A 25,655-nucleotide genomic window follows, 5' to 3' on the forward strand; every position below is an offset into this window, starting at 1 on the left:
TGATTCCTGGGTAGGTGGGCTTGTGCACATTCTAGGACCCCATGGATCTCTCCAACCAACTCTCCTGTGGGGCTGGGATTCTCTCACTGTGCCTCAACCCCCACAGGTGTTTTCAGTCAGTGCCCCGAGGCTCTGTTTCCCGGCGCTGGGTCCCTGGGTTGCGCGCAGTGCCTCGTTTCACAATCTCTGCCTCGCTGGTTCTGTCGGTTGCCACCCCGAGCCCGGGGTCTGCCAGCCGCCTGCATGCCCAGGGTCCACCCGCTGCGGTCTTGCGCGCCCGGGATGCCTTACGGGCCCACTCCCACTGCTCCTTGTGCCTCAGCCTCTCCCCACCTGGCTGCCTGACTCCACCCCTCCTGCTGGTGTGGATGTACCTGTCTAATTTAACTTCTTGGGTGCCCGACTTCCATACAGTTCAGTTTTCTGTCAGTTCGGGTTGTTACTCTGTTTCTAAATTGTTGTTGTCCCTATCTTGGTTGTGCGAGGAGGCTCAGTGTGTCTACTTATGCCTCCGTCTTGGCCGAAAGTCGTATTTGGTAAGTTTTAAATATCAGACTTACTAGTTACCTTTTGTTCCCGGTTTCTATATTAACAGAAAGAAACATACTGTATATAATTTCAGTCCTTTGGAATTTCTTAAAACTTAGCCTTAGCACAGGATGGTCCCTTTGAGAAATGTCCCAAGTGTGGCTCTCTGCTGCCATCTCCTGTGTAACTTGGGAATAACAGCTTCATGCAGACCAGCAGGAACAGTCATTGGCGATAGTGAATTATCTACCGAGGGTTCGTGGAACATTATTTGAGAAGTGTCTTTCATTACATTTAAATGATAGAGCTTTCTAGTTACCTTCTGTTTCTGACTTCTACATTAGCAGCTATGAGGGCAACACATGTGTTTTTTATAATTTCAGTCCTTTGAAGTTTGTTGAAAACTGATGGATGGTACAGTATGGTAGTTTTCCAAACTGTTCTAAGTGTGCATACTGCTGCCATCTCGTGGGCATTCCTGGGCATGACACCTTCATGCAGGTTGGCAGAAAAAAAACATTGATTCCAGTGGAATATCAACAACTGTTGATTGCAATGTAGTTTAGAAGTGTGTTTCATAACTTTTAAACCTACAGATACATTAATTACCATTTATTCCCGATTTCTACATTAGCACCAATGAGAGCAAAAATTATGCTCTATATATTTTAAGTTCTTTGTCGTTTGTTTGATCTTGCTTTATGGCTCACTATGGTCACCTAGCAAAATGTCCTAAGTGTGGCTCTCTGCTTGTCTCAAGTGCATCTCGGGAAGAACACCTTAGTGCAGGCCAGCAGGAAAGGCTGTGAGCTGTGGTGAATGATCTATGACTGTTGAATGGAATGGTAGTTTGTCATGGATGTTATTACTTTCATATAAACGGACTTTGCAGTTCATTTTCCCTTTTCTCCCCCACGTACAACAGCGGAGTCTTTATGTCAGGTAACGAGGTGCTTCTTGTTGGCCAGACCTGTGTTCAAGTTTCAGCTGTGTCCACGTCTGTGTGGTCCAATGTCCCGTGTGTGTAGGCGTCCTGGCAGCATCGATGTCCCTCCCGTGTCCACGTCTTCGCAGAAATCGTGACTGTGTCTGGGTCCCCTCTGCCTTGATGCCCTGGCCATAGTGCCGTCCTGTTTGTGTTTGTGTCCCTTCCACATCACTGTCTCATCTGTGTCAATGTAGACGTTGTGTTGCTGTGTTGCCTGCATTTCAATATCCCATCTGCCTTGATGTCCCCGTTGCGCCGCTGCCCCACCTGCATAGATTTCTTGGTTGTGCCACTTTCCTATCTTTGTCGACGTCCCAGTTCCCTCAGTGAACCAGCCACACCTCTGTACCGCCTGTGTCGATGCCTTGACCAAGGCAATATGTGAGCTGCACTGCTGTCCTTTCTGTGTAGATGTCTTGGCCTTGTCAATGTCCTATCTATGTCGGTGTCCTGGCTGTGCCGTTGTCCTCCTGCATCGATGCACCAGCTCATTGATGTCCCGACTGCATCAATGTTTCAAAAGTGGCCATATCCCAGCCACTTGATGTACTGGCAGCATTGAGGTCCTGAGTGTGTCATTGTCCCATTTGTGTTGCCATGGTTCACTGCCTGGTTGTGGCTTCACGGTCACCTGATTTGTACTCACGGGCTCTGCTGCACTCCGCCAGCTGCAGACAGAGGACAACTGTCCGCACTGCATTGGACAGGGACACTCAGTCCTTTAACCCCCTGTGGGCGATGCAAGGCCCTGGCTGCTGGTTGCCCTCTCAGGCTGTGTCTGCTGCTGTTGCCACAAGATTTAACAATTTAAGCAAAGTAACCTGTTCTCAACTGAAAGATTATGATGATGAAATTTGGAAGTTTATTAATTTAGCTTGTGTCCTGTAGTTTGTGGGATTGCCTAACAAAAAGTAACATTCCATGAAGGCTGCACTTTTCATAAATTACCTGTCTATCACCCATTTTACCTCTACAAGACCCTGTCTCCCCATACTCCCCAAGGTCCTATGTACCTGATATCCCCTCATTGTCTGGTTTTCATTCGTACTCGTGCATGCATTAAATATTGAATGTCTTATATTGATCTGATGATGTTATTTTGGTCATTATCCCACAAGTGTTAGAGCCAAAAAGGTTTGTGGAAAATAATCCCTTTTTAATCCCCCAGTTTTGAAAAGCTGGTGTTGTGGAATGAATGGTGAGACAATGCTAATTCCTGAAGCTGTTGCAGCTGAGAGATCATGGACGTCTGCCTCCAAGTCAGCCTCCTTTTTGTTCACCCTGTCTTTGGCCCATTGTTGCTGGGTTTTGCAAGATTTTGAAGTTAGCATTTGGTGAGACATGGGTTTTATCTTATTGAATCACAGGCTTGTTTACAATGGGAATATCTGGTTTACTTCCTGCCTGTGGCCTCTGGCAACAGGGAGCTGGTGCCTGGCTCCAGCTCCAAATTCTGGCCATGGCATCTTGGTTACAGAACTGTGTCCTTTGTCCAGGGCCTGTGCTTCAGAGTCAAAATGTATTCGGTTGTGTGTCTGCAGTCTTGCACCTCTTAGGATGTGGCTTTGTGTCCTGGGTTCACATGCGAGGTCCATGTGCACATGAAGCTTTGGGTCCTGGTGAATGGAATCTGGTATTAAGGGTCTGGTGTCAGTCCCTGGCATCTGGTGTCTGGCCTTCAGACTGCATGGTCTGGCTCGGGTGTGGGCACACAGCTTTGGGTTTGGGGCTTTGGGCCTGGAGTCCTGGTTTTGGTTTGGATCCGCTCCAGGGTCCAGGTTTCAGAGTCAAGGGTCTGTGTCCAAGGTGCTGAGTTTGGCTCTGTTGTCTGGTGTCTGTCAACAAATGGTCATTATGTGAAATTCAATGCCAATATGAGTCCCCAAGTGTATGGAGTTGAGGCAGGTTAATAGAAAAGGTAGGAAAATTCCTTGGTAGTGGAACGGGAAAACTGAGCTTGATGGCTAAATAAGGCCTAGCAATTTATAGCCAGGTAATAAATCTGAGGATCTTATCTTCCCTAAACAAGGGCATCGGAGAGCAAATGGTTCAGACATTCCAGACCAGGCAAGGGGAAGACCCACCTCAGTCCCAGCCCTTCTCTGGTGACTCTTCTGAAGGAGAAGTTCACCAGAGAAGGACCCTGACCACTCTGTGTGCTCGCTTTGTTGCATCAGCACATCGAAGGGCACCCCTGGAAAGCTGAGTATTCTGTGGAGCTGACTCTTCTGAGACCTCCTCTAAAGTCCTCAACCTTAGAAAAAAGGCAAAACCCTAAAGACAAAGGATGCAGCATGCACTGTTTGTTGAGCACACATGCACCGTCCCTTCTCTTGTTTGCTGTGTATCTTCCCTTTGTTTCTCCTTATGTGCAAAGGTCCCCAGGAGACTTGCAGCCAGGGGAGCAGTGGGTGCTCGCTCGCAAAAATTTCCATTCTGTGGAATGGCACCTGGGAGATTTCTCTGCTCCAAAATATAAAATGTTGTGGGAAGATGGAATGGTGAAGTAGCCCGAAAGATGGCAGAGGGCAGTGGAACAAGGCGGTGAATATGCTGTCTAGTCACGTTGTTGGGGAAAATGGAAAGTGTGCCTGCCAGTGCGTCTCACAGTGAAAACCCAAGGAACCTTGTGGCCAAGCCCAACCTCGTACAGTATGTGTTCTGAGTGTGAGTCTCTGCTACCATCTCGTGGTCATTTTGGGGAATGACACCTTAGTGCAGGTCAGCAGGAAAAGTGGTTGATAACAGTGGAGTATCAGTGAGTTTTGATGGCAGTGGTATTACCAGGTGCATATGAAAACGTCTAAATGTAAGGACTGTCCCGGTACCTTGTGACTGGTTTCCAGATTAAGGGTGAAGGGAGGAATAAGTATCTCTTATGTGACATTGTTGGAACTGGCTTTGTAGCATAATAAAGTCAGGTTTTTAAAAGTTCCAAGTGTGCTTGAAAATTATTTGTAATTGGCTTTGTCTGTTGCAGCTTCCTTAAACAATGAGAAAAGTAAAATTTATTCAAATTTTCCACCCAGAGGTTAAAGAAAGCGTTATCATTTCATGTACGTGCCCCTCTGGACACGTCTGCGGGCTCATTTCCTCCACTGCGCCTGGACTTCATTTACTGATTTAGGTTCCTCGTACGAGAACAAAACTTATACATTTCCACCTCTTTCTAACATGTGCATTTAAGGGTAAAGATTTCTTCCTGAAGTTTTGGTAGTTTTTTTAGTCATTCAGCTCATTATTTTGTAACTCAAACAGTGGTTCATTTTGGAGGTTATTTATGAGTCTACCTCATAAATACCAAACAACAGAACTTTCCAGTCACCCACTTTCAGTGAATTCCAGCTTCAGTGCTATGAGAGCAAAACACACACTGTACATGATCTCAGTGCTGCAATGCTGGGTGCAGCCTGCTTTATCCCCGGTTGGCCAAAAAGTTAGTTTGGCCCCTACCACCCCCACCTTCATCCTCATCTTCCCACCCCCGTCACGTTGCTCTGATTCACCTACTTGTCTTTAACTTCATTCAAAACCATTTTGTTATACTGTATCATGACAAATGTATCAGAGTGAGTTAAGAAAAACTCATCAAAATTGTTGGGTTTTTGTGCGGCCATTTTCATATTGAAGGTGGGTGAACATAGTAATATTTTCAGTTCATTAGGCTTTAGTATTTCAAGAAGAGTGAAAATGCCAGTAAACAGAAGAAAAGATTTGTGGCGTGGACAAGAAGGTGTTGTGACAGGTCTAACATGTTGGGAGTGCTTTGCAGTGTTTTGTGTGGGAGGTTTCTCACGCAGAGATGCCACAGGGGCGAACAGACCAGGTGCAGTGCAGAGCCATCAAGTCCAGATGTTCGCTGAGGACAGACCACGTGAGGTCACGCAGCAGACAGGCCACATAGTCAAAGTACCCAAATCAATTGTCAAAAACCATTTGCGATGGTTAGGGTAATTGTTTTGGTGTTTGGGTTCCACACCAGTGAAGTGGGGAAAAAACCCAACCACCATTCTTGACAGCATTTCCATGTGGGATTTTCTTCAGAAACATAAGGAAATTCTGTTTCTGTTTCCAAGACAAATTGTGAGGGTGGGTGAACAGTTGATACTTTACAACAACATGGAACTGGAGAGATGAGGGGGTGGGGGGCGGTGGTGCAAAAAAATGGAACCACCACCTGCCACTCAAAAGGGTGGTTTTCATCCAAAGTGTTGTGTAAATGGTAGGTTAGGGTTAAGGTTAGGGCCAGGGTCAGGGTTAGGGTTAGGGTTAGGGATCCTGTCTGTAGGTCCACACGAACCCTGCCCCTATTGTCAAACAAAATGTCAGGTTGAAACAAAATGTCCGGGGAAAGACCAGCCCATGGAAAATTAGGTGAGCAGTGGGTAGATGTGGGGTGGGGTGGGAGTGTTTGAAGTGAGTGGGGGAGGGGGTGGCAGGGAGCAGCTGCAGCCAGTCTGTGAGGAGCTGAAAAGGGTGCTCAGACTCTGTGAGGTAGAAGTGTGAGGTCTCTATTCCTGTAGAACCACTTCTCGCGAGCACATCGCATAGACCGTGTACCAGCTTTGGGAGCACACGACTTCTGGTCCCTGTTCTCTGAGCATTGCCAGGTGCAGCCTCACAGGCTCTCAGGAGGCAAAGCAGAGTCTGAAGTTGAGGTACTTTGGGGGTAAATGTTGTAAGCTACAAAAATGAGAAACATTACCAGTGACAAAAGAAAGACCCTGGGAGGCTTCTTCCGTGTCCCAAAGAATGTAGCTTGTAAATGACAGAGACCCAGGCTCACATCACTGTTAGCTACCAAAAGGTTAGGAGTTTCCTTTGTCAGAACTGCTGCAATGCACACGAAGAAGTGCAAATAAGAAAAGGAGCCATTTTGGCCTAAACGGTTAGAATTTTTTCCTGCGGACTGTCAAGAGACCCGGCTGGACGAGTAAAGAAAAGGCTTCTGGTGTCCCCACAACAGTCTAGATTATTCTAATTCAATTGTTACAAATATTCTATATAGAATTATTTATAATTCTATAAAACTATTCCATGTTTTTCTCTGGTACTTTTATCCTAAAATGAAAATGGCTTTGTTTGTTGCAGCTTACTGAAACTATATAGAAAGATGAAGTTAATTAAAATCCTACCCCAAGGAATATTAACTGCTACCACTTTGAGTGTATCCCTCCCAGACACGTGTACGTGCACATTTCCTTGCTGCTACCTTCTCTGGACTGGATTCACTACATAAGGTTCTTTGTGTGGGTTCAGAGCCGTCGGAGCGCCAGCTTCTGTCCTTTCCTGCTGTGTGCACTGAAGACGGCATGTTTCCCTGTAGCTTGTGATACATAGTGCCTTTCAGTTGAAATTACTTTCCAACTGCAATAGTGACTTAGTTGGAGGTTAATTAGAAGTGTGTCTCATAGAAGTGCGTTCTAAATATAAGGACTTCCAGTTATCTTTTGTTACTGAATTCTAGATTAACTGCAATGAGAGCAAGAAACGTTACTTTCTATAATTCCAATCCTTTGAAGTTTGTTGAAACTTGCTTCATGGTACCATTGTGCTTCTCTGCTGCCATCTGGTGTTCAATTTGGGAATAACTCAGTGCAGGTCCGCAGGAAAAGTTGTGGGCAAAGTGGTTCATCTAGGAATGTGGAATCCGATGTTATTTAGATGTGCATTTCATTACTTTTAAAACTAAGGACTTTTTAGAAACCTTTTGTTACTGATTTCTAGATTAAGTGCAATTAGTGCCAACAATATGCTTGACATAATTTCAATTTTTTGAAGTTTGTTGAAACTTGCTTTACGATACAACATGATCCCTGAAAAAATGTTCCCAGTGCACCTCTCTTCTGCCATCTGGTGTTCACGTTGGGAAAAACCTTGGTGCAGACCAGAAGGAAACGTTGGGTATCGTGCATCATCCCTAAATGTTGAATCCAACTTTGCTGCTCATGTTAAGTTTATTTTTTTAATTCTATTTATTTATTTTCAGAGAGAAGGGATGGGAAGGGAGGGAGAAAGAGAGGGAGAGAAACGTCAATGTGTAGATGTATGTTAGAGATATATCACTCTGTTGCCTCTCACACACCCCAAATTGAGAATCTGGCCCACAATGCAGCCGTGTGCCCTGACTGGGAATCCAACTGTGACCATTCGGTTCACAAGCCAGTGCTCAGTCTACTGATCCACACCAGCGAAGGCTCATGTGAAGTTTTGTATATCTCTACAGGGCGTTGTTGTTGTTGTTGTTGTTGTTGTGTGGAGGACAAGGTTGCAGGTTTGATCCCTGGTCAAGGCACATGCAAGACTCAAGCAATGGCTTTGACTGGTGTGGCTCAGTGGGCTGGGTGTCCGCCTGCCAAGACTGAAAGGTCTCCAGTCTCATTCCCAGTCACAGAGCATGCCTAGATTTAAGGCAGGAGGTAGTGAGGAGAAAACTCCAGAGGTCCTCCCGAGCTAAGATAAAGGGCATTGATACAGGGTAGAGATCCTGTTCTAAGACCAGTTGTTACTGCTTTCTGGAAAAGTGCTGAATCATGGTGAATCATGAATGCACCTGTGCAGAAGATGCTACGTGACCGCTGCTTCATTATAATAGCATTATAATATATCAGCATGTGGGACCCCCTTCCCTGGTGGTCAATCATGGGAGACCACATGCACAGCAGCTTTAAAGTAATATAAGGAAACACCCAGCTCCCTGCACAAGGTGGTCTGAGCCCATGTGAACTGTGAGCAAGGCTGAAACAGAAGGGCCTGTTTATGACTTAGCTTTGAGAGCCACACACCATTTTCACAACACGGATCAACTCAGTTGTGTGAAGGAGGGATTGGACAAGGGCAGGGGTGACAGCATGTGGATTTGGGGGACACCTTTGAGTCTGGCAGCTACACTAGGAATGTGGTTTTCTGTTGAAGGGGAGGGAGAGCTCCAGTGTTTGTCCTGGTGGGGTGGTAGTGACCATCACGTGGCAGTCTGTGGGTTCCCCTCCCCACTGTATTTCAGTGCCAGCCCCTCTGCCAGCATTACACCAGGACTCTGCCCCTCTCCCGTGGCCCATGCTGAGAGCCACAGAATATTGAGTTTATGGTGTTCTCTCTGGGATGTGCTGGTGGGGGAGAAACAGAGAAGGGAAATGAAACTCAAGAAAGACACACACCTTCCTTTAAAAAAGCATAAAAGAACATAATAGTGGATATTTATTGTTGAAATCCACATAGTTTTTCTAGACACTCTTCTTCACAAGCCTGGCACTGGGAGGATGGGAAGGTCATCATTCCAGGTCATGGGGGTGGGCTTAACCCTAACCCTAACCCTTTGGTGAACCCACTCCAGCAGGAACAGGGTGGGTCATGCTTAGGTCGTGTCCCTCATGCAGGAGGGGGTACAATGGTGTCCTCACTAGTTGTTCACCATCTCTGTGTGTATTGATCTCAGCTCTGATTCTAAGAAAAGTGCGACCTCTGGGATCTGCTAGCACCCTTCCCTGTGCTTATGCAGATGTAGATGTTTACTCTGTTCTCACCCTGAGTCTTGCTGGACTCCCACCCATTGGGTCCATGGGAATTTTGTGCTCTTGGGCCATTGTGGACATTTTCTGGGAATGGGTGACCAGGAATGACCAACATGGTGCATGTTCATTATCCCATCAGACTTCATGTCACAAACAAAAGTTTAAAGATAAAATAAGTACTAATTTCAAGATGGTGTCAGTGATGTATGAAGCCTGTGGGACCCAGGTACAGGGAAAGTGCATTACAGAAACAGCTGTGTTGTGGGCTTCATGAATGCCATTTGCAGACTGGGTGCACCTGTCACAGGGGAAACTCGGTCCTTCTTGCCAATGCAGTGAAGGATTACAGATCAGCAAGTGTATTAGCGTGCAAGCAGGGTTTATTAGCGATATGTTCTCATGCAAGAGGACAGGTCTTGCTGGGATGGGAGTGAAAGGCAAGAGCTTGAGTGGCAAGAGCACCGGGTTTTGTCCCGAGGACTCACAGAGTTGGTGGGATGGAGGTGAAGAAGTTACATATTGATTGATAGCTAAAAGTGGTGCCAGCTTCCATAGGGGGCATGACTACCCAAATGTAGGAATGTGTGGGGGTCTGTTAGCCTGAATCCTCATCTTGCTTCAGACCCCAGTTGGTCATCTTGTAAAACAGATCTGTGACAAAAGAGTTGAAGTTGAGGCAGTTACCCAAAGTTACCAGAGGGGTCTCTCTGCAAGCACTAGGGACTCTCTTATAAAATAGATAGTGTCCAGAGACAAGCAATTAGTCAGATTTGTTTTATGGGCCCTTACCTTGAGTGCTGTGGACCCCCTCCCATCTTCTAGGCCTTGGGATGAATAGCTTCAAATTCTTTCTTTCCCACATGGTGGGAATGATACCTAAAATTTCAACGTGTCAGCATGGTGTTTCTTGGGATGCTGGAACATCTGGCAATGGAATGGACCAAGCTCAGGACTGCTGAGTTAGTGGGAGAGACGTCTTCCTCGTCCTCCCGGCCTTGGCTTACCATCTACCCTGACACACCAGTGTGGGATAGGTGCTGTTCTCAGTGTCAGTTCTCAGCAAGAGGTAGCCAAGGGTCTTGTTTCACAGGTCACTCTCAGTACCACCTGCCTGTGTTGAGGAGGCTGAGGGTGTGCAGGTTCAGTGGGAAGGTGGTGACCTGGAGGGAAGCACATCCCCCACCTGAGGCCTCCTTCTCAGGGCACTCAAGTCGGTGTGGGGAAGGCAATGGGGTATGCTCAAATTCTGAATTTGGCTACAGAACCCTACCCTGTCCTTATCTTCCTTTGTCCAGCACTAAAGACCTATAAGACATGGGCACTGAAGGCTGTTCAGCAGGACTTAAGATCTCAGTGATCCTCTGGGCTGACTCAACTTAGAATGTCAAACCAAAGGCTAGAGTTCCCATTTCCATTGTACAGACTAGGAAGCAGGCAGAGAGAAGTTGAGAATCTTGCCCTAGGTCACACAGCTGGAGAAGACAGAGCTGAGACTCACACCCACTATGGACTGATGTGGAATCTGTGTGCTGTGCACCAGGAAATGCTGACTCTGAAGGGGCAGCAAGGAGAGTGAGGAAGACCAGGCGTCCAGACTGAGCCAGGCTCACATTTGTGCACAAGCATACATCCCTCCCTGCCGTTCACCTCTGAGGCTCCAGAGGTCGTAGGAAACTAGAAGAGTCAAGAGAAGCCAAGGGAGGAGGGTAGGGAGCCTATCAGGAGAAAAGGCCCCCTTCCCAGGAGTCTGGGGATTCCATTCCCTGGTGAGTCTGTCTCAAATCCCTCTCTCTGGGCAGTAACCAAAGTAGACTGAGTCCTAATTTACACATTTGCAGGAGCTGAATTTCTTTGGCCAAGAGTATGAGTTCTATGTGGCTCTTCAGGAACTCTCTGCTTTTAGTGATGGGAGAATGAGGTGTTGGGCTTCATAAGTGTATGGAGGTAAAACATTTTAGGAGCTCAAAAATCCAGGAATGAGATTGGTGCTGACATCCCCATATCACTATGGAACTGTTTGTCCATCTCATGTCTTATCATGAAACTGAAGGTTTGTTTAACTAGTTATTTCTGTACTAACTACAATCTTGGGGAGTGTATGGGGCTGTAGACTTCCTATGGCTGTTGATATGTGACTTAATGCTAATAACTCACTCTACCTGCAAACATAGGGCTTCTCCAGAGTGTGTCCTCTGGTGTGTGATGAGACTTGACTTCTGAGTAAAGCCTCTCCCACACTCCCTGCAAACATAGGGCTTCTCCCCAGAGTGTGTCCTCTGGTGTGAGATGAGATTTGACAGCTGTGAAAAGCCTCTCCCACACTCCCTGCAAACATAGGGCTTCTCCCCTGAGTGTGTCTTCTGGTGTGTGATGAGAACTGACTTCCGTGTAAAGCCTCGCCCACACTCCCTGCAAACATAGGGCTTCTCCCCAGAGTGTGTCCTCTGGTGTGTGATGAGATCTGACTTCTGTGTAAAGCCTCGCCTGCACTCCCTGCATACATAAGGTTTCTCCCCAGAGTGTGTCCTCTGGTGTGTGATGAGATGTGACTTGCATGTAAAGCCTCGCCCACACTCCCTGCAAACATAGGGCTTCTCCCCTGAGTGTGTCCTCTGGTGTGCGATGAGACTGGACTTGTATGTAAAGCCTTGCCCACAATCCCTGCAAACATAGGGCTTCTCCCCAGAGTGTGTCCTCTGGTGTGGGATGAGACCTGACTTGCATGTAAAGCCTTTCCCGCACTCCCTGCAGACATAGGGCTTCTCCCCTGAGTGTGTCCTCTGGTGTGTGATGAGACCTGACTTGTCTGTAAAGCCTCGCCCACACTCCCTGCAAACATAGGGCTTCTCCCCAGAGTGTGTCCTCTGGTGTCGGATGAGACCTGACTTGTCTGTAAAGCCTCGCCCACACTCCCTGCAAACATAGGGCTTCTCCCCAGAGTGTGTCCTCTGGTGTGTGATGAGATTTGACCTGTGTGTAAAGCCTCGCCCACACTCCCTGCAAACATAGGGCTTCTCCCCAGAGTGTGTCTTCTGGTGTCTGATGAGACCTGACTTGTCTGTAAAACCTCGCCCACACTCCCTGCAAATACAGGGCTTCTCCCCAGAGTGTGTCTTCTGGTGTCTGATGAGAGCTGACTTGTCTGTAAAGCCTCGCTTGCACTCCCTGCAAACATAGGGCTTCTCCCCAGAGTGTGTCCTCTGGTGTGTGATGAGATGTGACTTCTGTGTAAAGCCTCGTCCACACTCCTTGCAAACATAGGGCTTTTCCCCTGAGTGTGTCCTCTGGTGTGTGATGAGACCTGACTTGTCTGTAAAGCCTCGCCCACACTCCCTGCAAACACAGGGCTTCTCCCCAGAGTGTGTCCTCTGGTGTCTGATGAGATGTGACTTCCGTGTGAAGCTTCGCCCACACTCCCTGCAAACACAGGGCTTCTCCCCTGAGTGTGTCCTCTGGTGTGTGATGAGATGTGACCCATCACTGAAGCCTTGCCAATACCTTCTGTGCTTGATTGCTACAATTCTTGACATCCCTGCTTTCACAAATACCTTGCCTGTGCCCTCTGGACTCTCTTTCTGGCCTCTGCAGAGCTCTCCCTCCATCATTCTCTCATGCCCACTAGAACTCCTCATTCGTTTTTTGGAAGTTTGGAAAAAGGATCTTGAGAGTCTCCTCTGATTGACCCTTTTAAGCAAAGGTTTGGACCTTTCTTCGACCTCTTGACATTCAGCTTTTTCATTCCAGCTGTGTGTACGAGTATGTTGCTGCTGCTGATTCTGATCCTCTGGGCAGGGTTCCTCTGCTTGGAGGTGTTTTCTTGCTGATGTTCCTGGGAGAATCTGAGAGGGATGATTGAATTTCACGTGTTGGCTGAGGAATTTCTGACTGGAGAAGGCCAGAGAGCAGGAGGGACATGGGTGGATCTCTGGCTTTGGTTCTGCTGAAAGAGAAAGGTTTGGTCAGGTCAGATGTTGATGAGAATGCCTGGGCCCTATGATTAGTCTCCTGGTAAGACCTGCCCTGTGAATCATTCTTACTATGGTGACAGTGCAAGCTCTGTCTCCCACAGTCTCCACTTGCTGTCTATTTTCCTTTGTATTCTTATGCAGTGCACCTTCTTCAGAAATCCAGGAAGCCCACGTCAAGGGTCTTTGCTAATATTGCTCAGAATAGGGACTTTAGAGTAGCATGAGGCCATTTCACTCCCTGCACTGTAGTGACCTTTCCCAACTACTAGTATCCTCTAAGTCATGTTAAAGAGGAAAACTAGGAATTGCTTCTCTTTCATTTTTTCAAAACTATAAAATAATACGCTTTTCCTGCCCTTGCTTGTGTGGCTCAGTGGATTGAGTGCCTGCCTGTGGAGCAAGGACTCACAGGCTAGATTCCCAGACAGGGCACGTGCCTGGGTTGTGGGTCAGGTCCCCAGTAGGGGGCGTGTGAGAGGCAACCATGCATTGATGTTTCCCTGTCTTCCTTCCTCTTCCTCTCTAAAGGTAAATAAATAAAATCTTTAAAGAAAGTCATTCCTCAAGCCTCACACCAAATATTTATGCTTCATTTCACTCAGTGTTTGTCCATTTCAGATACACTGAGAAGTCCCGTTTCAAAATATTTCTCCACCCACACTTCTTACACGCCTGACTGCCTCTTGTTCTTCCCTGGCAATGCACCATGCTCTCTCAGTTGGAGATGAAATAATCTCTCAGGGGATTCCCTAATGGAGTTTATTTTCTAAAAATTACCAAAGCATAATCAGAACAGAGAACACACCACTCGACAGCTGACGACTGCACACTTGCACTCAGGGAAGTCCTGAGCGTCTGAACTCGGGTCATTGGCACTGCATTTCCAGGTTGCTAAGCATCCATCTGAACTGTTCTTACTCTCTGTGCTGAGAGGAGACCTGAGTGACCCTTAGCCAATTCAATGACCCACCTCTTTTCTTCCCTGCACTAGCTGCTCCCTCTGCCTGGGATCCTCTGCCCACAGGTATTTTTGTAAATGTTATCTCCTGAGGGAGCCCTTCCTGGACCACATGCCACACCGCACCTCCCCTCACACTGATCCCTAGGCACTTGTCCTGGATTAGTTTTCTCCAAAGCACTAACTGCTGTAGTGTTACACACACGCAAGCACGTGTTCCTGGGTTTCCCTCCTTTACCTGTCAGCTCAAGAGCAGTGATTCTCTCTTCATGTTTATCTGTATTTCCAGGTCCCAGGACCCTCTGTGCCACAGAGGAGGATCTCACCCGACAATTCACTGAAATAATGAACGAATGTGCCCTGCCTGAATGGTGTGGATTGGTGGGTTGGGTGTTGGCTCACAAACTGAATGGTTACAAGTTGGATTCCCAGTCAGGGAACATGCCAGGGTTGTGGGCCAGTTAGGGATGTGCCAGAGACAACCAATTAGTGTTTCCCTTGCACATTGGTTTTTCTTTCTACATCCTTTCCAATCTCTGTAAAAATAAATAAAATCTTGGTTAAAAATATTTATGTATTTTTTTCCAGAAAAGGGGGAAGGGAGGGAGGGAGAGGGGGAGAAACATCACTGTGTGGTTGCATCTCACGTGCCCCCTACTGGGAACCTGGCCCAAAACCCAGGCATGTGCCCTGACTGGGAATCAAACTGGCAGCCCTTTGGTTCACAGGCTGGTGCTCAATCCTCTGAGCCACACCAGCCAGGGAAAAATCTTTAAAACATAAAGAATGCTTATAAACACAAACATTTTATTTAGAAGTATGGAGGAAAATTAAGAAGAAACAGCTGTAAAATTGTCAGAAAAACTGCCTTGGTGAGAGAACTGGTTAGTGCTTGAAAACTTTTTTTTTGCCTCTCAGTCTTTCAGTACTATATGCAGTTGTGTATGTTGTTCATGAAATATTTAAAAAATAAAAAATATAAAAATTTTGCCTAAGAGTCAAAGGCATATGAATGGTGAATTTCTGAAGCATCTCAGTTGAAACTTTACTGACTTTAGAATGGATTTTACTCTACTTAAGAGTTGGATCATGAATATCTGTATGGAGAATTCTCTCTTTTCTTTCTGTTCTGAAGAACAATGGTGCCCACCTCTCTCAGATATGAGCTCTGTCTTCCACTTGCTGCCCCACTTGCTGCCCAGCTCCTGGCCATACTCGTCTCCGAACCAGACCAGCAGCTCACAGCCCGGCCTGATGACCCGGCAGGTTCGGTAGAAAATCTGCCCGTGGTATTGAAAGGCCACCAGGTTCTGCTCTCCATCATGCTGGGCACAGTTCACATATCTGGGATTGAGGCAGATGAAGGGAAAGAAAACCAGAGTGATGAGTTCCCACTACCTGTTACATCCATGTCCAGCTCCTCACTGATTCTTAAGGCCCTCAGGCTCTGATGTTGCCCACTGCCCCTAATGCTTCTGGGGAACCTTTGTTCAATGTCTGAGCATCTGTCAGCATGTCATGTGAACTCCCGTCTCCAAGTCCTGTTTGCAGTGCTAATCCTGCCTAACACTATTTTCTAAAACCCAGTTCTAGACTTAACCTCCACCCTGACTGGCCATAATATCCAGTGATCTCTGGGTTCTCCAAACTCTATATCAAGTTGTCTCACACCACAGAACCTGGTGCTTGATCTAGGGCTCTGCTTCTAAATTAGCTCACCAATTATCCAGTACTCAGCCCACATCTATTTTCTCTCGAGAGGCCTTTCTCCAACCCCCCTACACTTTACTTAGGGTGCCATTCACTTGACTGCCCAATGTCACCATAGAAAATTGCAGGTCTTTTTGTCTTAGTAAAATGAAACAGAACAGTAGTAGTTGATTCACATTCTGTTATCCCTGATAAAAGAGAGCCCCTCTCAGGAAAGGGGCCATGACCATTCCCCTGCAGGCCTCAGAGCCCAGCTCTAGTTAGAAGTGAGGCTCGGATGGTTTGCTGCCCTCACAGGTTCAGGCCACCCTTGGTTTGTGGCATCTTGACACTGTGCACTTCTTGGAAATGATAGTTAAATGTTTCTAAAAGCAATTGTTTTATGTCTGTCTGTGAGAAGTCCTCCATAAGGACATGGGTTGTGTGATCTATTTAAGTAATGTATTCCTTTACATAAATTGCAATATAGTAAGTGTCTAATTAATGCTCATTTTTTTTAAGATTTTATTTATTTATTTTTAGAGAGGGAAGGGAGGGAGATAGAGAGAGAGAGAGAAACATCAATGTGTGGTTGCTGGGGGCTGTGGCCTGCAACCCAGGAATGTACCCTGGCTGGGAATCGAACCTGGGACACTTTGGTTCCCAGCCCGCGCTCAATCCACTGAGCTATGCCAGCCAGGGCTTAATTAATGCTCATTTGATAAATTGAAGTGTAATCCAGTGTCCCTGGTGAATCGAGGCTCTTCAAGGTCCTTTCCAGTTCCCATATTGTGTCTAGCAGAGAGCTTTATATTTTGAGGATGTATGCTATACTTTTTTTCCTAAGTGTCCCCTGAAATGAAAGAACACTGTACAGAGAGAAAGAGGAACAAAGGATTATGGGAGACCACTGAGGGAGGCATGATGAGAGGGAAAGCTATATGGGCTTGTGGGGGATGAGAGTCCCCTTTGGCACCCAGAGACCTGTTGACCTCACCTCATCCAGTTGGCCCAGGATCTGTCCTTTCCATCTACATACTCATAGCAGTTTCTCCCTTTGGCGATCTGTGTTTCAGAAAAGAAGTTAAAGATCTTTTTTTTGTGTGGGGATGTAATAGTCAGAAGAATTATTTTACTCTACTGTCATCAAAGCTCTTCCATCCTTCATGGGGATTCAACTGCCAACTGTGACCACATAATATTGGTCTTACTCATCTACACATCTGAGTCTACCTGTCCAATCAGATTGGGAGCCCCACAAGGGAGGAGCTACTCCATTGTGTCTGCACCACTTTGCTCCCACTCACCCTCTGATCCTTAAACAGGAGCCCTGTGTTTGTGTAAAGTCCAGTCAGTACACAGAGCTAACCATATTGTCCCCTCCATGTCTAGCATGTGGGAGGTGAGGTCCCTGCAGGCCTCAGAAGGCATGTGGGAAGCCAGAGAACAGTGGAAGAGGTAAAGAGTTCTCACCAGCCAGGAGTATCTGCTCTTGGCTGCCTCTTGATCTTCTGTGATGTGTCCTTCATAAGGGCCAAAATGCAGACCCACTGGCAAGTCAGCTGCCTCATTCCACACTCCAAGCCCAGCCTCAGGGATGCCCGATGGCCCGATTCTCAACCCAGGGGGCAGGGTGAGGGCTGAGTGGTGGGGATGCCCCTTGTCCACTGCACTGTCCTTTACAAATGTAGGGGGCCCATGCACAGCACAGCTGTCAATGAAGAAGTTCTGACACTTCTCACAATCTGGAGGTGAGAGCAACAGGGGTTAGGGGAGGTATAATGCATGTTCTTGGACACAAAGAGCTTCAGAGGGAGTCCAGCACTGACATCACTGAGACTCAATCCTGTACTCCAGGTCACTAGAGGAAGGGGATGATTTGGGGACCAAAGGACTAGATGAAATTATTGTAGCATAATACACTTCTTAGTGAGGGTCACTTACAAAGGTAGTCATCATCCTGGGGCCCGGTGACTTCTTGGTACACACGGTTCTTTCTTTCTCGTAGGCTGTACATCTTCATGTCCATCTCCTTTCTCCTGGGTTCTGAGTTGGAGGACAGACAGGTGAGCAAGGTTGGTGGGGTCTGGAGTGTTAGTTCCCAGTTTGTCAGATAACACACAATCTCCTCCCATCAAATTATTACCTGTCCTTTTGCATACTCTGGTATTTTATTCCATTAACTATTGGTTCAGAAGACTAAGACTCTAACTACAGATGACTGATTCAATTTTGGTTTCTAGAGTTTTCCATTACCAGATTTAACATGCCAGTCTTTAATCATTCATAAAATATTTATGGATGCACATTATGTGTTAGGCATTTAGTAAAGGCCTGGGCACACAACACCAATGAAGTGTGGTTGCTGTTATCACAGATGGATTTATTGGACAACTTATATGTGCCACCTGTTTTAAAATCAATTTAATGTTTTCAAACAATATATGGGTGATGTTTCCTTATCTTCACTTTACACATTAGCATTCAGGAGCTCAGAATTTATGGGATTTGTCAAAACGTTTATTGCTAACTTCAGCCTCAGCTTAGCCCTGCTAAATCCAGGCCTACCCAAAGTCCACCCCACATAGTTAGGTCATACTTATCAGCCCTTCTATAGGACTTAGTGGAGCTAAAATTTCCAAATTATTTTCTCTTACCTGATTTTTGTCTAGTATGCTTTTCAAAGAGACATGCTTCTCCAGGAGGGGACACTGGTTTGTTCTGAGTCACTTGCAGTCATCAAATTCACTATTCCTGACAATTCCTTCAAATTATATTCATTTCTTAATGGTATCCTGGATGTTGCCTTCAATATAAGAGTCACATAGTAAAAGATAGCATGTATTTAATTTTTTTAGGGCTTAGGAAACAATTTACATGCATGTCTTTAATACTTCAACCCTTGGAAATACCTAGGGAGTATGAATATTAGAGGGGATAGGGCCAATGTGGGTAATGAATCCAAGATTAGAACCCATGCCTTATGGCTCTTTTCTTTCAACTGTATCTATATTATTGAGAGTGAGGGATATGGGGAAGAGAATACAGAAATAGATGGCAGAAACATATCTAGACAATAAATAAAATGGTGATAAAGTTTGCAATACCTTGGAAAGAATATTTGTACTTAGATTAGCTGATTCCCACCAATTGTTTGAATAAGGCTGTAGCAATAGCTAGTTGTCTTTAGTGTCCTGATATATATAACATGTCAATTTTTAATGCTATAGTGAACATGCAATTAAATAATGTTCAATAAAGTGTCCTGGGAAGTATGTAATATAGCATGAATGTTCTGCTATCTATTTACCCCTCAGCTCTCTCCATATTTCAATCTCACACAAATTACCTTCAGCATTCATTGATCATCTTTTAGTTTAATTTGTAATTGTGAAATCATTTATTCAGCAAACATTCGGGGCCCTCAGGAGCCCTGATCTGGGGGTGTGACTTCTGAGAAGACTTAGGTACAGACCAGGCTCTCAAAGAGCTCACAACACAGAGGTAGGCGGGCTGAACAAATGACTCTAAACAGGATGAGAGTGGCCTCATTGGAACTCAGAGAAAGAAGCTGTTACTTCACACTATAAGAAAGGGGATCTGAAATCAGTTCCAGACGGATGAGTTTCTGTTGAAGAGTGTATAACCTATATGAAGCCCTTAAGTCATTTTATTATTTGTTGTTTCTCAATCATGAAACCTGAAGCTCCTCATGGGTGGGAGATGCTCTTTGATTAGAGTGGGAGGCTGTGATCCTGGGAATTTTACATTCTTCTTCATCTGGGACCATTCACTGTACCAACTGCCTGCACATTGTACACTTCCCTTAGTCAGAGGGTCTTAGTGCATCTCTCACTTCAGCACAGCAGAGAACTTCGGTTGAAATCATCAGTCAGATGAACGATACAATGACACATGGATAAGACAATGGAAAGTTTAGGAAACTATGAAAGTTTTATTTTTTAATTTAAAAATTTTGTTTATTTTTTTGACAGAGGGGAAGGCAGGGAGAAAGAAGGAGAGAAACATCGAAGTGAGAGATGTTTCAGTGATCAGTCACTTCTCACAAATACCCCCACTGGGAACCTGGCCCACAACCCAGCCATGCACTCTGACCAGGAATCAAACAGGTGATCTTTTGCTTTGCAGGATGACACCCAACCAATTCACACTGGCCAGGGAAAAACTATGAAAGTTTTAATGAGTTTGTAAGTGGTTTAGAGAAGAAACTATGGATTAGACTGCACAACTACTGATACTGTGATCTTAGACATATAGTCAAAGATTTCTATATCTCTGAAAGATCACTTTCCTCATTGTACATGATGACAGCTATAGTACATACCTCATCAAGTGGTTGTAATGTGTGAGTGAATTAATTCACATAGAATTCTTAAAGTCTGAAACATTGTGAGAATGAAAGAAATGGCCGTTACTATTGTTGCTGTAGTTGTTAACCATTAAGCTGATGATGAGTGGATTGAGCGCGGGCTGGGAACCAAAGTGTCCCAGGTTCGATTCCCAGCCAGGGTACATTCCTGGGTTGCAGGCCATAACCCCCAGCAACAGCACATTGATGTTTCTCTCTCTCTCTCTCTTTCTCTCCCCCTCTCCCTCCCTCCCTCCCTCCCTTCCCTCTCTAAAAATAAATAAATAAATAAAATCTTTAAAAAAAAAAAAAAGATGATGATGAGCCCTGGCTGGTGTGGCTCAGTGGATTGAGTGCTGGCCTGCAGACTGAAAGGTCACTAGTTCCATTCCCAGTCAGGGCACATGCCTGGGTTGTGTGAGAGGCAACCTATTCATGTTTCTCTCCCTCACTTTCTCCCTCCATCCCCCTCCCTAAAAATTGATAAATAAAATCTTTTAAAAAGGATGATAATGCAGACGGTGTGTGGAAGAGACCAGGAAAGGAAGGCATCAGTTCCTAGGATACTTTCCCTACTCTTACCTGCATTTCTATCCATGAGGAAAATTTTGTCGTCAACAGGATTTAGGAAATACTCACCTTCTGGTGTTTACTGTGTTCTCTTCTGAAGGCCACCCAAGGTTTCACTGAAAGATGATGAGAAATCGGTGTTTTAGTTGGTAAATGTTTCCAAAATCTGGAGATTGTTATTAGGGGCACAGAATTCTGAATGAGAATAGTCCAAGAACAATCCCAGGATGACTGGAAAATGTTTTCTGATGTATCATTAAGGCCTAGGCTTCTATTGGGGCCATCTACTCATTTCATTAGAATGAGAAAAAAAAATAGACAAAGTGTCATCTGTGTTTCACCCTTTGTTCATAAAGCATCTATTACATTTATTAAAAAATAAATTGGCCTCTCCTGACAAAAATGTAATAAAAGTAACTGCACAGAAACTCCACATCTTCAACATAACCCTTTCTCCATTCTGTTTTCTTCATTCCAACTGGCCTTGTCCTAGCTAAGGGCACCTCAACCACCCGGCCTCCTTTCTCTGGTATCCTCCCCCCCCCCCCCCCCCCGGGAACATGCTGGCCATTCACACCCTTCCTCAGTCATTAGACTCTGGTCAGCACCCACAGTCTGCCGACCCCAGAAAGGGAATCCCAGTCAAGTTAAAGATCGCATCTTGTCTTCAGCTGTGTTTCAACCCCAGACCCATGAAAGTGGACCAACCCCACCCTCCGAACACTCGATACTGGACAGAACGGCACCACCACCAACATCAGGAAACCACACGGTGATGAACCCCTCCCGACCCTAACCCTCCCCCCAGCTCCCCTCATCACCAGGGTTAACACTGTTCCCGCCCGTCTCCGTGCAGGCCACCGCGCAGCCAGGTGTGGGGGACACTTCTCACCGGCCAGACCCGCCTCCCTCTCTTGTGCTGACGACTCTTCTGAATTAGTTATTTCTCGCTCACTTTATGTTCTTACACATTTACTGCTGACTAATGTGTCTATAAATACAGATGATTACGTTGCCCACGTGAAAGTTGACGGGAACAGCCCCTCACTGTGGGATACACTGTTGTGTATCTTGCTTGTTCGCTGCACCAGCAAACCTGTTCCCTGGTTACGTCCTGAGATGCCGCCCGACCAAATCAGGTCCGAGTCGGGAGGGCAGCGCTGGCTCCTCCTGCCGCTCCCCTTGCTGCCTCGGAGCCCGTTCTTCATCGGAGTCCTCGTGGTCCCCCTCCTGGAGCTGGGTGGCCCGCCTGCGGCGGTGACACAGGAAAGTCCGGTCGCGGGTCCCTGAGACCGGGAAAGAGACAAGACCTTTGTCCTGAAGCAGAGAGCGTGCGGGAGGGACAAGCCCAGGAAGCCCGTGGGGCTGGCTCCGATGGGACGGGAGAGTCTGCACTGAGTTGCCATGAGCCCCGCACCCTCGTCAGCGCCAGCCCCGCTCTGACGCGAAGGAGCAAACTCCCCCCATCGGTGTCCACGCGGGAGGGAGCTGCAAGCGGATGGAGCCGCCGGAGCGGCCCAGCGCCTGCTGGGTCTCCAGGCCCCTGGGCCCAGCGCATGCGCACGGCTGCTGAGCGCGTCCGAGTTCCTCTTCACGTCCCGGTACCGGCCTTTCTCCCCGCAGGCAGGGCGCCCGGAGAGGGGGCCGCGGGGCCCTGTCGCGGGAGAGGCTGGATGGGGCTGGCCGCACTGCGCAGACTCGCCCGTGGGAGGCGCCCTGGTTCCTGCCCTTCCCCGGAGCGCCGCCTCAGCGCCCGCAAGCCGCGGCCAACGCGCGTCTCCCGGGGACGGGCCCGGAGGCGCCCCCGGGGTCCAGAGAAGCCCGCGCGAGGCGCCGGCGCAGTGTCCGGCAGGCAGACCGCCGTCTCTCGGGCTGAGAGGCCCGGGGTCCCTCAGGACCCGACCTGCGTCTTCCGGGCGGAGGACACTCCGCGTCCCGGGGGGAGGGGGGGGAGGGTCAGGCCGCCGCGGCTGAGGGGGGTTGGGGCGTCTCACGAGGGGCGTCCGGGTCCCCTCCACTGAGTCGGTTTCCAGGACGACGGCATTCGGGGTCTCTGAGTTTGGGGAGATTTGGTCGTTCCGGGCGGGCGCGCTGCAGGAAGGGCGCCCCGAGCTGAGGGGAACTGGGGTTCCGGGCTGTTTGGGGGTCTGAGCGTTGGGGGTCAGGAGACGTGGGGTCCTCCGGGTTAGCGGACGCGCCCCCTTGGTGCTGAAGGGGTTCGGGCCCCTCGGGATGGGGGCATCCGGGGTCTCTCGGGCTGGACTGGGAAGGTCTCGGGCTGAGGGTTCCACAGGGCAGGGCTCCCCGCTTACCGGTCCGTCTCCCGGGGCCCTGCCGCGCTGCCCACCTCAGTGCAGCGCCCTCTCCCGGCTCCTGGGCCTCCCGCCCTGGGAAGGAGCTTCCATCCAGGATAGCCGCGTGGGCACAACCCGCCAATCAGTGCTGCGATCCCAGGGCCCTGTCAGCCAATGGGCGGTCAGAAGGAGCTGAAAGGGCGGGGCAGAGGGGCGGAGCCCCCTGGGTTCGGGACAAGCCGGGGGAAGACCCGTGCGCCCCACCCCCGCGGGGATTGGCTACCCTGGGTCTCCGGAGCGACAGTCACGCAGCCTGCAGCTCGGTGGCTCGTTTTCCCGCAGCTGGTGAGGGGTCCACCCCGCAGGAGCTGGGAGTCCCGAGCCGGGGCCGGACCTTCAGGTGGATGTGGCCCTCCTGCCGCCTGACAAAGTGTCTTTGTTCCTCCAGGCTGTGGTCGGGATCCCCAACTCACATCTAGGCCCGTCCGTGCCCCCCCCCCCCCCCCCGCGCTTTTCAAACCCACTTTCAGCCAGAGCTGCCGAAGCAGTGAGGACGCGGTCAAGACTGCATTGCATTCCGTGGAAACTTAAGTCAGTAAATTCTGAGCACGCAATTCATAGACACAAAACAAGTCCCAGAGGGCCCAGACATTTAAACACAACAAATAGAATAATAAGTATACTGGAAAACACACTGGGAGAATTTGATGTCTCAAGGAAGTGATGTTATGATTAATAGGTGTGTTTAACTCAGGTGTAAAAACATTTCAGAAATAGGAAGACGGGATAAAAACAAAGCTAAATAAATGTAGAAATGCTGGGAAAACCTACAAGTATTTTGCATAAAAATAACATCAAATTTGAGTACAGGGGTCCACAGAGCAGGGTCAGTTTAGCTGCTACTGGCTTTCACGGAATACAGTGGGAAGAGTGTTTCTGGTCCTTACCTCGTTTTGAGCACGTAAATATAACTTGATTTCCACGGACCTGAAATGAGCCAACTAACTGTAATTATTACTGTGAAATTGCATAAAGGGAAACCTCACTGAAGTGGAGTTGGGGGTCAGTAGGGATGCTGTCACATAGCACCACCTGGGGTCAATTACAGGAAAAATTGTCTGTCTCACAGGCCCCAACATGAAGATGTACCATGTGCTCCCAGGAGAAGCCGACTCCCCAGCACCTCAGCCAGAGAGAAACCATCCTCACCCTGAACTGAGGATTTTCTGCAATGCACTTTCACTTGAAGTCACCCCTCCCAACCTCCTCCTTTCTCCCTGTGAAATACATTCCTCTCCTTTACTTGTGGAGCTGGCCTGTGATTTTTGCTACAGCTTGCTTGTCCTAAATTGCAATTTTTTACTGTTTCTGAATAAACCCCTTATCTACTGGTAAAATAACTGACTGCTATATTTTTAAGGTCAACATAATTTGGTGGCCTGTATGGGGATCCAGAGGACTCCTGACATCTCTGAGGCTGATGAGCAAGCAGGTGCAGTGTCCTTGCTTTGAAAGATTCTGGGAAGGGTCCTTTGGTGCAGACTTCCCAGTGATCATTTTGAGAATAGCCATCCAGAAATAACATCCTCATACCCTGTGATCCAGAAATTCCACTTTTCAAAATTTCCCCTAGTATCCCTGGCCTGGTAGGTCAGTTGGTTAGAGTGTTCTGCCTATATGCCAAGGTGGTCATTTCATTCTCCAGTCAGGGCGCACACAAGAAGCAACCAACGAATGGATACATAAGTGGAACAACTCTCTCTCTCTCTTTCAAACTAATAAATGAAAAGAAAAGAAAAGCATAAAAAATTTACCCCAGTTACACTTCCCTGTGTATGAAATGAAGTATGTTAATATATTTTATCCAACACATATAATAACTGGTATAATGTTAAAGTTTTCAGTAGAAGAGAATTTGTTAAATTATGGTTTATGCTCACACTGTGAAATATTATAGAACATTAAAAATGGGTGAGAATATATGACATTTCATTAAAGAAATAAAACCTAGCAAGGTGGTTCTAATGGATTTCAATAGAGAATAACTTCCAAATAATGTTATTATGTGAGAAAAGTACTGGAAAACAAATTATGTTAAAAAAAACAAACAACCCAGGCAGAGGACGTGCTGAAAGGAGACACAGGGACTAGTCACTGGGCAACATGGAGGGGAAAACTTGCTTTTCCCTTATGTCATTTGGAATGTTGTGTCATTTGTGTTCTCCTTTACTTAAAAGAAACCTATGCCCACATCCTCCACCAAAAAAACCAACCCCCCAAACAAACAAACAAAAAGAAACCTATCTATAAATATTTTTTGTAGATAAAAGAATAGTGAGAAGTAGTTGGTTATATATGTATGCATTTAAAAATGACTCAACAAAAGTTCTGCACATCCTCATTAAATCCAATGGCCCACACTGCCTTCCTTATCCTAATAGGCCATTGACCACCCAAAGTGTCCAATTTGCACTCAAAACTCTATGCCAGCAGGAACATTTCCACAGTGCAAAATGTACTATGTCACACAGTTACTGTTAGAGAGATGAAAACCATTTATTATCAAAACAATGATTTTTATATTTAAGTATTTGATCCAAGGTCACTTATAGAATGCTGTTAATAATATTTTCAGCCCTGACTAGTGTGGTTTAACTTTTGTGTCTAGCATCTGGCAACTAGGTTTCATTGTCCAGCTCCAACTCTGGAGTCTGGCTGTGGGGTCTTGGTTACAGATCTGGGTCCTGTCTCTGCGGTCTGTGGCCTGGGTTTGAATCTAT

The 25,655-nt window shown here is 47.1% G+C and overlaps 1 pseudogene; it reads right to left on the reverse strand.

The window, feature by feature from the left end:
- Positions 1–9,781: 9,781 nt before the first annotated feature.
- Positions 9,782–25,655, reverse strand: part of LOC114507493 — a 54,682-nt pseudogene continuing 38,808 nt past the window's right edge.

Source organism: Phyllostomus discolor, chromosome 10, assembly GCF_004126475.2.
Source record: "Phyllostomus discolor isolate MPI-MPIP mPhyDis1 chromosome 10, mPhyDis1.pri.v3, whole genome shotgun sequence".
NCBI lineage: Eukaryota > Metazoa > Chordata > Mammalia > Chiroptera > Phyllostomidae > Phyllostomus > Phyllostomus discolor.